Raw genomic sequence first — 13,593 nt, 5'->3', positions numbered from 1 at the left:
GGGCATAATTCTTCAAGCCAAAGGAGTGTGATCAAATTAGTCCTTTAGGATTTATGATTGCACCATGCACTCTTTAAGAGAAGGATGAAGGTTTCATCATTCCAGAGTATTCCATGTGCTCAAAGGCTTTAGGCTTGAAGGGTGCACCATCCACTCAAAGGGAAGGATGAAGGCTTTCTGGTTTAGGAGTGTGTCATGCACTTTTTTTAAGAGAAAAAGGATGATTCATTGTTTTTAAGTGTGATTTGTTGTTTCAAAGTGCACTTCATTTTTCTAAAGTGCACTTCATTTTTTTGGAGTGCGCTCAAAGAGTCCTTATTGTTCTGAAGTGCACTTATTTATTGATCATTTGAAGTGTGCTTCATTGTTTAGAAGTGAAATCAAGCTTGGGAGGGTACATTTCTCTCCAAAAGTGACTACTTGTTCATCTGGAATGCACTTTTCACTGAGGGAGGAAGCACAAAGCCAAGTGACTTATTCTTAGGAAGTAATAATGCACTGTGAGAGGGAGGAGACCTTAGAAAACAATTAGTGCAGAAGTATGGAAATAAATATACTTCAATGAGGCTCATGAAAAAAAATAGAAGTCACAAGACTTATGAATAACAGTCACACCTTAAAACAACAACAAATTGACACCTATTTCTAAGTGCAACGGTTGAAACAACACTTAGAACACAAGTTGTGATAGAAGTGAAGACTATGGCCAAAAGGTGCAAAAGTTGTAGGAATGTGTCTAGTGCATATTCCGATGATATATAAGACCATCTAATGTAGAAGAGTGTGGTAGAAATAACTTTGGTTATATTCATAGGTGTGACACATGTACGTTTGAAAACACAAAAGTGACACTTGCGACAGGAGGAAAATATGAAGACGACAGTTGCAAAATGCTAACGACCTTGAAAGTGACAAATGTCAGGAAAATGTAACATGCAAATGATGCTTAGTAAAGTGAAAAGAAGCAAAAGTAACTTCTACAAATGTGAAAAACACATTTGTTATGTGAACTTATCCCTCTGGAATACAAGAGCAATCTCCCTAGACCTCAGAGAAATCTAGTAACAAACAACAAGGAACTTCTACCTTTCCTTAGACTGTGATTGAATGAAACAAACACTATGATAGAGGTCACTTACCGTTTAAATGAAATTTCTGATGAAGTCCTTTTTAAAGCTTTCGACCACATGCTTCTCCCTGATACTTTATAGATCTTCTAATCACTTCCCACAACTTCTCCATGATGTCTTGAAGGAGATATGAACAGACATAAAAATACACAAGAACAAAGCATCCAATATATAGCATAAAAGATAAATTAACTAATTAACTCAATCATATATCAAAATTGATCAATATGAAATCATAATCTACACAGGTGATCAAGGAGTCCTATAAATTGTATTAACAAAGAGATAATTGAGAAAGAATAGTTTCCTTTATATTAATAAAATGGAGAATAGATTTACAACCTTGAAGCCTTGATGTTGCAAGTCCCTTTCGACAATCTCCAATGATCCAAAAATGGATCCTGGATAAACCTCTAAGTCTAAAAGACTTCATATAAGAGGTAAAAGGTGCCAAATGGCACAAATCCTTTGTAATCCAGAGGAAAATGAAATTGACAGACTACTCTCAGAAATAGTCTCATAGCAGAGATCCCTTCATTCTGAATCCAATGCAACTTGAATGGGCGAAAACAAAATTCAGATGGGAAAGTTATCATAAAATGAAGTTTCCCTTTTTCAAAGGAAAAAGAGGCAAAAATCCCTTGATAATGGGTCCTAAAAACCCTCTAAGTCTTCCAAATCTCCCAAAAGGGAAAAACCATCGTAAAATGAGAAGTTATGGAAAATTCAAATTACACTATTGGAACCCAAAAACATGAAGAAAACCATGAAATCGAGCCTATCAGAGGCTTATGTCAACAGTGAACAGGGGTCGTCGGATCCGGCCGATCAACGTTCCAGATCCAATTATCATATCACATTTGCGGTGACAGGTGGAGGCAATCGGAGGCATAATGTGCGATGGGACTGGGCTGATGCAATACCATGATTGCCAATAACAGTGGATCGAAATCGGTGTTGACATAGACCCTGCTATATGGGAAGGCCTCGGGCTTGTGCGATCTATGATTGCAACTTGTCGCATCGCAATATCGCGTTAACACATTTCAGACGAGTAGAGATATATGGTATATATGCGATGCGATAGCCGAACTCGACGAAAATACGAACTGAATTATATATATTTTGAAATCCACCGAAAGTCATTTTTCAATGTAATTTCGTATATTTCGTTATTAAATGAAATACAAAGGGGAAGTGATATGCGATGAAATACGGACCCGAAAGTGTTTATTAACGCTATTGAACACTATTTCTAGTCTGATATGGTGGATTTTCAACGTTTTTAATGCAATTCTAAAATACAAAGGGGCAAGCCCTTGCGACATGCACTGGCAACTTACAGGTGGACACGATAGGAAAATAAAGTGCAGTCATGAATGTTTCAAGTCCAAGTGAACAATGTTTTGGAGGATTTCCCATGTTTTTGCAGCATTTCTCTGTGTTAACGAAAAATGGCCATTTCAAGGATTTTGAAGGCCTGATGTGCTCATTTGTTACAACATAGGTGGCATTCATCCCCGAGGTTGTTTAGAAATGATGGCTAACACTCAGAGAATGGATTTGAGCAAACTAAAACAAGAAGATAGAGAGCCCGAGAGGGAAGATGAACCAACAATGCTGATTTGGCTTAAAAATCCGTAGATTGACAAAGGATAGACTGTTGGTTGTTGTTATTTATTTTTGGGGGTTTTCATTACTAAAAGTGAAGCCAAGGTGGAAGAGGTAGTGTAGAAACAAAAGGTAGCCAAGGGAGTCACTTAGAGTTCAAGTGAAAAGCCTAGAGAGAGCTATAACCTGATAGAAGGTAGAAAGAAGCTAGAGTCAGAGCCAAGAGCTAGAACCAAGAGCCAAAGAGACAAAGTCAGAGCCAAGGGCCAGAGCCAAGAGCTAAGAGCCAGAGCCAAGAGCCATAGCCAAGAGCCAGAGCTTCAAGAGCTAAGGGATAACATGGTGTTTGAACCCACTGTTTTTGTATAAAACAGTAGGATTTGAGCTAGGAGCTTGAAAAAAAAAGACTTACACCATAATCCTAGAGAGCCTAGTTGAATTAACTAGAGCTCACAGAGATGTAGCCAAAAGTCCTGCGAAAATTATACCCCGGTATAGGAACCCTTCACAACGACTCCGATCTGGTGGATCTGAGAGATCTGAATGGCGGATCTGATAGCTCTAGGAGGCGGAACAGATTGCTTTTGCGGATCTGATGGATCTAATAGATCGGAATGGCTGATCTGCAAACTCGAGACTGCAGGACTGATGTCTACTGCTGCTGCACCCCTTTGCACAAGCGAATCTGGAAGAGATGATGTGTGATCCCCCGATAGAAAAGGGAACTATGGTCTTGAGGAGTGTCAGGTGCTACAGATCGCAATATACATAAGGGTCTGGCAGTAGTACTCGGCCCAATGTTTCAAGGCTCTAACTAAGGAGGATCAACCGTACCCTTAGCCATACAACCCGACTACCCTATCGTACGGGTGAGTAATCTCTCCGAGTGTTGTTCTCGGTGTACTGTAGCCGCAAGAAGGCCGACGGTTTATCTATGGAGAGGTTTCAAGGGAGCTTAGGGGGCTTCCGATATACCTAGAGGGTACGTGGAAGACAGTCCGTGCGCGATTCTGTCTAATGCGCTACTACTCGAAGCGGTACCCACAGGGGTTACAAGGGAGTCCAACAGACGTGACCACCTCTTGTATTTCCTGTGTGCATGCCTCCCCAAATCCGCAGGTTTATGCGCTCAACGACAGATCCCGTGGTTTAAAGACGGCGGAACACGTCTCTAGCCAAAAAAAAAAATTGCTAAGAAATGGAGATCCCACTGGCCCTGGAAAGTGCTCTGATACCACTTGTTATGCTCTTAACCTGCAAAATGATACCCAAATACAGAATATGCGAAGAAAAGATACCCAGAACACAGAATAGCAATGATTTTATTATTCAGAGAGTAATGTTCACTTACCTCTTCGAGGGGGCAACCTCCAATAGAGCAGAGCTTGATTACAAAATAAGACACAATGCTCCTCGCAGGGAGTCTCTATCCTTTATATATGACTCATACATGCAATACCACGGACCAATACCGTGGGTTTTATTAATACCATCTATCTAATACTACGGCCCATTTGCAACTAACTGTGGTTCCATCATTAATTGCGGATTAACCACTTACAATTATTAATATGGGCTTTATTGACTCTTGACTATGACGTGATCCCATTACATAAATAAGGGGGTTAGGGTGGGACCCTAACATCCCAGGGCTTTAAAGAATAAGAATAAGTATGAGGAGGTTACATCCTTTAACTCTTTAGAGGAAGAGAAAATCTTTCCCTCTTCAATATTTATCTCGCAAATAGAGTTAATATTCCTTCTATGATTAGCATTATTGTGGAAAAGAAATGCTACCATCCCCCTTCTTTATCCAAGTTGACCTACTTTTTAATCTCCAAGCCTCTTCTTCCATTTTTAGAATCTGGATTTTTGTAGCTTCCAGGGAGCTCATTTTCTAAGATAATTCTACAGGGAAGGAACACGGGGGCTTCACTGGGGGAGAAATACCATACCACCTAGGTTCACATTGGGGGAAAATGACATAATATATTGGGGAATATATAGGGTAAACAATTCTTATATTGGCAGGTATAAAAAATGGAGCTCAAAGATAATGAAAAAATATAAAGGGGCACAAAAAAGGTTAATGAAAAATGATACCTACAATATCTAGTGAAAGTAGTGGCTTTTTAAATTGGGAAGGTGTATTGGGTTCATATTTCTAGGGGTTTAAATAATGTGGTTTTTAGAGGTATTTTCCAATATGTAGTCAAATTAAAGGTATTGTTTAATATGCTACGAATGCATGTGATATGTCAAAGGTTCATTGAGTGAAACCCCCGTGGGAAGGAAGTATCAAAAAAATTCCAGGAGATGAGTTCATATTTTGATTCAATGGCTAAAATTTCTTTCTGTTGCATCACTTTCCTATTCCTTTTGAAGATCATCACTGCCCTCCTTAGGTCCATAAGTTTTCTAGCCAAAGTAACCATAACAAAGGATCTATTTTTAGTTGAGTATTTTTGCCAGATATCCCTCACCAAAAATCTAAAGGATTCTTCTTCCAAACAAGAATGGTTTAATTTCAATGGATATTTGTTTTGGTAAGGGTCAAAGTCCAATTTCAAGAAGATAGGCATGTGGTCCAAAATATTATCTTGAGTAGTCTAGGATATAAGCCTCCCCACCTTCTAAGTAATTGGTCAACCATCAAGAATATATTCAGGAGTTTTGCAATACCATCTACACATGTCTTACCATTTCTCCAAGTGGTAGATAAAGGAAAAGGAGCTATCTATCAGAGTTTATGATTATGCAAATATCGATGAGAAACAAGAGCTTAAAGGATCTAGACTGACAAAAGTTCCACAGGAATCCCCTGTAGATGTAGTAAAGTTCAAGTCTTTGGCCAAGAGGAGAGAATAGTCCAAGAGAAAGCGGGTTGTTGGGACCAAATCATAATAAGATTGTTTGTCACCATATGGTCCGTAACAATTCACCAGTTTTATGGGAAGAGGGAATCCTCTAAGTTATCCTTCTAAGATGATAGAAACTGATTATGAGAATTCCTACAAGGAAATAATCTTTAGGTCCCATAAAGAGAGAAGCCCAGTCGATAGGCCATTTGAATCCGTAACACATGAAATCCATCCTAGACACAAATTTCGAAGTTACTTTCTGGCTTTATCCCCTGAGACTATAGTCTCTTGAATCAAAATGATGGATGGCCCATGGATGTCAATAATCTCTTAAGAGAGGGGAATTTAAAGGGTCCCCCAACCCCTCGAATATTTAAAGACAATATGATCATTATTTGGAGGTGTTTTCCATGTTTGTAGGAGGTGATAGACTTAATCCACCATGCATAGGCTTTGGAGGATTTCATTCCTCTAACCAAAGATGTTGTATTATGATTTTTATTTCTAATAGTGACGCTTTGGAAAGAAAGCTTGGTTCAAGTGTCAAATTGTCTACAGGTGATGCCCCATTGAACAACGGCATAGGGGTTAACTTTAGCATATATTTATAAGAAGGCACAAGGGAAATGTTAAAAGGGGTGCGTGTATATGGACAATGGGGAGCATGAGTCTTTGAATAAGTAAGATTAGTAGGCATGGGGGACTCCAAATAAGAAGATGTAAGGTTTGATTGGAATGGAGCATGCACACGACATCCATTTGATTAGGTGGACACATGAATAGCTATCTTCAACTTAGGACCATGTTATATGAATTTATTCGTAATAGATATTAGGATAGAAATAGGCATAGTTATCTTAGATTTGTTACATTGCTTTCATTTCTTTATTTCTTTTTATCTTATATAATTTTGAATAATAGCAACATTACACATTTATTATACACATATTTGGTTTATGTGATACAAAATACATTAAGATGTAGATTTGTAAAATTATAATTTTGTTGATTTTGAGCATGCATTTGTAATAATTAGTAATTGTTTACATATTATGGATTAGTGATATTAATTACAAAATTTTATTATAGAAATATAGTAAATGGTAGTCAAGGATGGTTTATATTTCTAATGATGATAACTAGTTAGTAATTTGTAATCTTAGTAGGTTGGACGATTATAGTGGATAGATGGTAGATGGGTAATTAGTTGGTTAAGTGTAGGTGTTGAGTAGTGATAAGGAATTGATGTCGATGGCGGAAGAGATCGTGAAAATTATATTATTTAGTGTATTAAGAGTCATGGTATATTAGGGGCTAGCGTCCTTGGGGTCACAATATGTTAGAGGTGATTGTGTTAAGGGTTAGCTCATTTAGAGTCATAATGTGTTAATGGGTGATTGCGTGAGATATTCTACGGGTCTAGGGGGTGTATGGTATACCATTAACATATTGTTTCAGGGTGATTGTTTTATAAATCGTAAAATATTAGTAGGTATAAAAAGATATGAGTTTGTGATGGTTAGTGGTTGTATTTTGCTAAGGGGTTTGTTCACTCTTGGGTTATAATGTGTTAAAGGGTCATTGTATTAAGAATCACAAGGATTTAGAAGTATTAGTACGTTCATAATCACAGTAATGATAATCTGAATAATACATTACAATTGATATTAATAATGGAATAGAATCAAATTGGAGAGCTCATGTGATGCAGTTAGGGTTTGGTAATAGTCATTTCCTCTGCTTCATCCTTAGGCTGGCTTCGACTATTTGATTAGCCACATCTTCCTTGTCAAACTGAGTCGTCTGCCCCTGTATTGGTGTTGTCGGGGTTCTATCGATGAGAAGCCCCTCACTCAAGCGATAGGGGCCTCCAAATTTCAAGGATGTAGTTAATTGAATGCCATTTTTCTAGGGCTCCAAGCTCGCCATTGGTGTTACTACTTCATCCTCAGCAGCAGTAGAACCCCAACTATGGGTGCTCAATTGCAGGCCAGAGAAGGGAAAATTCGTTGTCTCCATAAGGCATCTAAGAAACCCAAATTTGTGATCCCTAACAATCGGTTGGTGAAATCTCCTCAATACATGAAAGATCATGCAATGATCTATAAGTTTCTGGGCATCTAGCCCAGGGAACAAGACATACTAATGTGTATCCAGAACAAGTGGGCTCGTTGAGGGTCAATAAAACTTTACCTTCGAACCAAAGGATTCTTTACAGTTATTTTTGAATATCTAGAGGATCATAAACGAGTCTTTGAGAATGGTTCGTACTTCATGGGTAGTGTTGGATTGTTCTTAAGATATTAGGAGGAATGCTATAATCTAGATAAGGAAGAATTTCAAGCAGCTCTGGTGTGGGTTCTTCTCTATTTCTTACCAAACGACTTCTAGGAACCAAACATATTGGAAGGCATAGGCAATGACATTGGGCCATTTTTTAAAGTTTGAGAGATCACCAAGCGGTGCTGACATGCAGTATTTGCCATATCTGTGTGCATATGAATATATCACAACCACTTCCTAAATCCATATATTTTGTCTACGATGATTCTACATGGACTCAACCCCTAGACTATGAACATGTTCCATTCAAATGTCGACGTTGTCATGAGTATGGTCACCTCTTCCAGGATTTCCCTCAGACTATTACAGAAGAAGCCTACTTTTCTGCCTTGCAGATAGATGAGGACGAATTCCAACAAGTCTACAGTGGACAATCCCGATGGGTCTATGCCCAGAAAGGCCCTTTAGAGGCCTGACCCCGTCCCTAGATGAACCCCTAGCCCCGATCTACTCTTGTTCCTCGAGTTCCGAGTAAACCCTAGGCCTCTAGTGATGAAAACCCCTTCACAATCCTGGAGACCCATGATTAGGAGTCAGAACCACCAGTGACATACCAACCTCTACTGATTCAGCCACTCCAAGCCATGGAGGTGAACAAAATGATTCCCGTTCAAGGGGAAAAATTGGCCGTCAAACAGAAAATTCCATAATCTAATGAGAATGACCAGCAACTGAAGAAGATCTTGCAGCAGACCAGCATGGTCTTGGAAATAGAGGGAAAACACAACATGTTAGGATGTGAAGAACATAAAATGTTGGATATGTCCAGAATTTGGATAAAGGCAGATATCAAGGACATCCCTACAAATCATCTATCCCACTTTGGATGCCTCTACACCCAGTGGAGTGCTAGATAGGGCAAACATGAACCAAATCCAAGAGCGGTGGGCAAGGAAACCAATCTCTTAGCCCTTACTCTTCCATATCCAGGGGATCCATAGAAGTGGAAGAAGGGATGCAAGACAACCAAGGAAGTAATAATAGAATCTAAATATCTATTTCTCAACTTAGGTCAGATGGGATAGTTGACATATTACTTTCCCAGATCTATCCCTCCTTCTCAATGAAGATAGTCTCCTCGAACATTCGGGGCTTAAATAGCAAAGGTAAGCTCCAATCTCTTAAAGAAAATATAGCCAAGTTTAAACCTAATATAGTACTCTTACAAGACACCAAGATGATAGATAGAAATGTTATTGAGGCTAGTCAGCACTACTGATGGCATAACGAAGCCATGTTGATCGATGAAATTGGATCGGTAGGAGGAATCATCGTCTGGTGGGATCCAAACAAAGTTCTCTTCAAATAATATATCGACTCTCGATTGTCTTTTTAGGGAACATTCAGACCTATTGGCTATGAAGCTTGGACCTGTTTGACCGCAACATATGGACCCTTTATCCCCAAGGACAAGGATATATGCCTTTCGAAACTGCGAGGCATGGGCCATTCTTGGGCATCAACAAAATGGATTGTTGGAGGTGAATTTAACATGATTAGAAATTTGGGGGAAAAACAGGGTAGACCTGATCTATCTTCCACAGCTTTTAAGGAACTGATTCAAGACTTGCACCTTGCAGATGTTATCACTGAAAAAGGTTTCCATATTGGAACAACCACAAAGGAAAGCCGCACTGGGTGGATAGTCGTTTGGACCGATTTCTCCTAAAAAAATCCATTATGTTGAAGGATTAGGCCATAGAAGCTAATATCCTCCCATCCATGGGATCAGATCACTGGCCAATTAGCCTCACCTTGTCCCCTTATGCCACGCCTAGGAAGAGACCTTTCCACTTTCAAAGTTTCTGGTTGAGGGATTGTGGATTTGTAGAGAAACTAGAAGCTTGGTGAAAATGCCTAGAGGTGTGCCCTAGCAATCACATGCAAACATTTCATAGGAAAATTTAGGCACTGAAGCAATGGATTAAGTCTTGGAACCGATAGGAGTTTGGTGATATCTTTGCAGACAAGTGAAAACTATAGGAATGCTTGGAGACTATTTGGATGAATATAATCTATGAGGGTCGATCTAATGACCTAGTAGAGGAATAAGGGCATATGATTAGGGATTTGGAGGAAATGAGTGCCCAAGAAGAAACCCTGTGGAGGCAAAAATCATGTATTAAATGGCTCACAGAAGGGGAAAAGAACTCCAAGTTATTTCACCGCTATATGATCTAGCATCGTCATCAAAATAGAATTAACTCACTCACATCCTCAAAGGGCATCAATTTCGAAATCCAAGAAGACATTGAAAGCGAACTAATCACCTTCTACTCTTCGGTTTTGAGCGACAAGGGGCACGATAGATCAGAATATATAGCGAAGGTAACCCAACACATACTGTCTTTGGTTTCTCTAGCTCAGAATGAGGCCCTACTAAGCCCAATCTCCTCTGAATAAGTAGAAGTGGTGGTTAAATAACTACCTTCCAAAAAATCTTTAGGGCCTAATGGCTTTACTGCAAAATTTTTCAAAGTTGGATGGTCATTTCTCGTGACACAAGTTGTAGAGATGGTGGAGGAATCCCATCACCTTAAGAAAGTATGATCTGGTCTCAATGCAACTTTCATCACATTAATCCTAAAATCTTAGGAGGCCAGATCCCCAAGTGGCTTCATACATATTTCCCTTTGTAATGTGATCTATAAGATCCTTTCCTCCATTTTTTTCATCATCTCAAGCCCCTCCTGCACCACATAATCAGTCAGGAACAATCTGGTTTTGTGGAATGGGGTAGATCTTAGATGGTATAGTTGCGTCCCATGAAACTATTAACTCCCTCAATTGCCACAAAAATAAGCAGATGATGCTCAAGATAGACCTGTCGAAGGCCTATGACAAGCTTAATTGGACTTACCTTTTGGAAATCACGTGAGCTTTTGGATTCACAGAAGAATGGCTCCTCTAGATTAAATCCTTAATATCCACTCCCTTTTTCTCTATTCTGGTGAACGAAGCGCCTTCAACCACTTTTAGATATTCCAGGGGCATCCACCAAGGATACCCTCTCTCGCCATTCCTATTCATCATTGTAGCAGAGGGCCTTGGCAGATTGATCAATGCCACAAAGAATGCTAATGCCCTTCAAGGAATTCAACTGCCCAGAACAAACATTTGTATGACTTATCAACAGTTTTTCGATGATAACCTCCTATATGGCAAGGCCACCCTTTAGGGGGCTCTTCAGATAAACGACATCCTCGAAGAATTCTAGGTAGCTTCAAGTATGCTCCTCAATAAATACATGTCTAGCATTTATTTTTTCACACCCCTCGCCCTATTCAGATCTTTTGGCCTCATGTGCTAGGATTCACCATTGGGTCCCCACCTTCGAAATACTTAGGAGTTCCTCTTATTTCCAATCCTCTCGACATTTCCCCTAGGAAGGAACCTTATTCCAAGATCTCCAAGAAATTAGCAAACTGGACTTTCTGTGTATTGAACTTGGCCGGAAGAGCTACTTTTTTTAAGTCTGTCCTATAGGCAATTCCTCTATACCAAATATCGGACCTCCCTACTCCCAAATGTATCTATAAGGAGTTGGCGACTACTTTTAGAAAGTTTTTATAGAGTGGAGCATCCATGGAGAAGAAATGGTTCCTAGTTGCCTCACATAAGCTTTGTCTCCCCAACACACTTGGTGGGCTAGGATTACGAGACCCAGAACTCTTAAATGTGGATCTAAGTGCCAAATTATGGTGGCGATGGGTCCAGGCAGGAGAGGAACAATGGAAATTGATTTGGACTCAAAAATATGGGTAGGATAATTCGAAAGAGGACCTTATCCGTGAACACACCCTCCTAACAGGATCAACGATCTGGAACATGGACAATCAAAATAGTGATCTAATTCAAGATCACTTCTTTTGGGAAGTAAAGAATGCCAGTTTGCTTTGTTCTAGTCGGAGTCATGGTAGCAGCTACCGCGACTTAATTGGGATCAAGATTTGAACAATATTTGACACATCCTATAGGATCTCTCATTGCGGAGGGTATAATATTACTGGGGAGCAGGATAATATGATCAAGGCTAGCGCTGATGGAAAATGGAGATGGATTGGCCAATAGAAATATCAATTTATCTATGGGGGCCTCTTTCCTTACAACTCTCTCAGGGTAGAATCCCCTTTTCTCAAAATAATGATAAATTAAGATGGGACCACTCCAACTCTAGGAATTTTTCGCTGAAAGAAGCATACCTCATCAAAATAAATTCTTTCAATTGCCCTAGCAAGCTACTATGGCGTAAAAGATGGCCTAGAAAACTATTGCCAAAAGTGGCCCACTTCGTTTGTCTTGTGGAGCACAAAAGTATCCTCACCTGGGATAGATTGTCGAAGCAATGCTTTGTGGGCCCGTCTCAATGCCTAGTATGTGCGCAAAATGAAGAAATGTTGCAACACCTATTGGATGCATGCCCAGAGGCTCGTGAGGTGTGGAACTCCCTTGGAAACCTCTTTGGGCCCATTGAGTGCCATTCTGAGGACATTCTGGAGATAATGGAGGGATGAAAGCTTCATTCATTTAAGAACCCCATTATCAATCGTGCATGGTGGCTGGAAATGTGATTCACCCTTTGGAATATCTAGAAAGGGTGCAATATGGAAATTTTTAAATATCAGCCTCCCTCCAGCCTATTGATATGGGTTGAGGTCATAGAAAACACTAGAGAAACCATAATATCTAAGAAATGGGACCTTAAAGACTGGAAGGTTGACCCCCAAGAATCTAAGGCCCCCCTCTCTTTGAACCTCTCACAAAATCTGGTCTATTCATGGCTTCTTCTTCGAAGGGAACCCCCCAATATCTCCATCGATCTTCCTTAAGCCCCTAGATGGCTGGATGAAAATTAATTTTGATGGTGCCTCCAAAGGAAACCCAAGCCCGACAAGATTTAGCGGTGTCATTTGTGACTCAAAAGGAAATCCATGGGGCATTTTCTCGGGCTATTGTGGCTCCACCACTAATAATGTAGTTGAATTAACTGCACTGGAGGAAGGTCTTATCCTTGCTCAACATCAAAATTGGCACAAGATTCACATTGTAGGAGATTCTATATTGATTATGCAAATTGCACAAAATATCATCAATGGCTCAACCGCTTGGAAGCTAGCCAAAATTTGGCGTTTGGAAGCCCAACTTGAACGCATCCAACATCTTCTAGCCAGCTTCGAGTACGCCTCAATAGGACACGTACTGCGTGAAGGGAACAAAGTGGTGGATTGGATTGCCAACAGGGGACTGATGAGTTTTCATAAGAAGTTCTCAACAGCCTGACGAGAGGTCAAGAGGAAGGCTAACCTGGATCTAGGAGAGCTCCAATCCCTACAGGATCTGCTAGAAGAAGACTTAAGCATCCCCAATGGGGGTGATGGAATCGAAATAACATGTGGCAAACGGGTGGTGTATGAAGCCCGCCTAGCTTCCACGCACTCACTAAATTCTCTTTAATGACTATGGGCATCATTAATACCCAGTAGGCGGGCATCCTTCCCGCTGACTGCGTCGTTAAATCTCCATCTCAGATTTGGAAGGATTTTAGTGCATTATGTTGGGTGATGAGGTGGGGATCTGTAGAAAATTTGGTTTTCAAATTGTGGCTTTCCTAGTAGCGGTCATGGCCCTGGGCAGGTGAGGGATGTGAG

This window comes from Pinus tabuliformis, chromosome 4_1 (assembly GCF_031772625.1).
Source record: "Pinus tabuliformis cultivar Carrire ecotype Pingquan chromosome 4_1, CPIR1, whole genome shotgun sequence".
NCBI classification, from domain to species: domain Eukaryota; kingdom Viridiplantae; phylum Streptophyta; class Pinopsida; order Pinales; family Pinaceae; genus Pinus; species Pinus tabuliformis.
Note: the sequence above shows the minus strand (reverse complement) of the source record.